This window comes from Macrobrachium rosenbergii, chromosome 9, assembly GCF_040412425.1.
Source record: "Macrobrachium rosenbergii isolate ZJJX-2024 chromosome 9, ASM4041242v1, whole genome shotgun sequence".
In the NCBI taxonomy this organism is placed as follows: domain Eukaryota; kingdom Metazoa; phylum Arthropoda; class Malacostraca; order Decapoda; family Palaemonidae; genus Macrobrachium; species Macrobrachium rosenbergii.
This window is the reverse complement of record NC_089749.1, coordinates 56,373,625-56,375,611: the sequence shown is the minus strand read 5'-3', so window position 1 is coordinate 56,375,611 and position 1,987 is coordinate 56,373,625.

Here is a 1,987-nt window from a genome sequence, read left to right as displayed (position 1 = left end):
AATTCAAGCTCCAAAGAATATGGTTATTATTATTATTATTATTATTATTATTATTATTATTATTATTATTATTATTATTATTATTTATTATTATTATTCAGAAGAGAAACCCCTGTTCATGTGAAACAAGCCTACAGGGGCCATTGAATTCAAATTCAAGCTCCAAAGAATATGGTTATTATTATTATTATCATTATTATTATTATTATTATTATTATTATTATTATTCAGAAGAGAAACCCCTGTTCATGTGAAACAAGCCTACAGGGGCCATTGAATTGAAATTCAAGCTCCAAAGAATATGTTTATATATTATTATTATTATTATTACTATTATTCAGAAGAGAAACCCCTGTTCATGTGAAACAAGCCTACAGGGGCCATTGAATTCAAATTCAAGCTCCAAAAATATGTTCAGAAGAAAACCCTGTTCATGTGAAACAAGCCTACAGGGCCATTGAATTCAAATTCAAGCTCCAAAAATATGTTCAGAAGAAAACCCTGTTCATGTGAAACAAGCCTACAGGGGCCATTGAATTCAAATTCAAGCTCCAAAGAATATTATTATTATTATTATTATTATTATTATTATTATTATTATTATTATTATTATTATTATTATTCAGAAGAGAAACCCCTGTTCATGTGAAACAAGCCTACAGGGGCCATTGAATTGAAATTCAAGCTCCAAAGAATATGGCATTCACCTGAAAGAAGTTACAGATTACAGGAAATACAGAAAGAAGAGACCAGTTATGAGGAAAAAAAGATAAATGAAAAAATTAATAGATAAACAGATCAAAATATAAATAAATCATTATAATACAAGGTGAAAGAAATATGAATTTGTTGATACATACCTGAAAATTTATGGATAAAGAGAAAAATATAAATAAATTATTGTAATACAAGGTGAAAGAAATATGAATTTATTGATACATACCTGAAAATTTATGGATAAATTAGATAAAAATATAAATTATTGTAATAAAAGGTAAAAGAAATATAAATTTATCAAAATACCAGGTGGATATTTTTTGTCAAGAGTAAAAGAATTCACCTGAAAATTTATGGATAATTTATGGATAAATAGATAAAAATATAAATATATTATAAAACAAAGTGCAAAAACATATAAATTTATTAAAATACAAGGTGGATCATTTTAGTCAAGAGTGAAGGAATTCACCTGAAAATTTATGCATAATTTATGGATAAATAGATAAAGATATACATAAATCATTGTAGTGCAAGGTGGAAAAAATATAAATTTATCAAAATATCAGATGGATTTTTTTTGTCAAGAGTAAAGGAATTCATCTGAAACTTTATGGATAGTTTATGGGTAAACAGGCAAAAATATAAATAAATTGTTGTTATACAATGCGAAAAAAATATAAATTTATCAAAAGACCAGGTTGATATTTTTTGTCAAGAGTAAAGGAATTCATCTGAAAATTTATGGATAATTTATGGATAAATAGATAAAAATATAAATAAATTATTGCAATACAATGCGAAAAAATATAAATTTATCAAAATATCAAGTGGATATTTTTTTTGTTAAGAGTAAAGGAATTCACCTGAAATTTTATGGATAAATGGGTAAGAATATAAATAAATCATTGTAATACATTGCATAAAAATATAAATTTATCAAAATACCATTTTTAGTCCAAAGTAAAAGAATTCACCTGAAAGTTTACTTCTCCCAAACAGTCAGCTCAGTGCATCTAATTTACACGTCTGGGATTGTGGTCTGACACCTGTCACCTGTCAAATGCTCAGCGTTCTGTGAGAATCATTATTATTACATAACTGACGGGGCTGTGTTGCCTATATCAACCGTTTGTGATCAAGAGAATAAAAAATGGATGTTTTCACGAAGGGTTTCTTGTATCTATATATATCTTTTATATCCAACGACACAAGATTTTGCCCAGCAGAAGCGATCTCGAGATTCTGGGATCTTGTGTCACAATGCTGA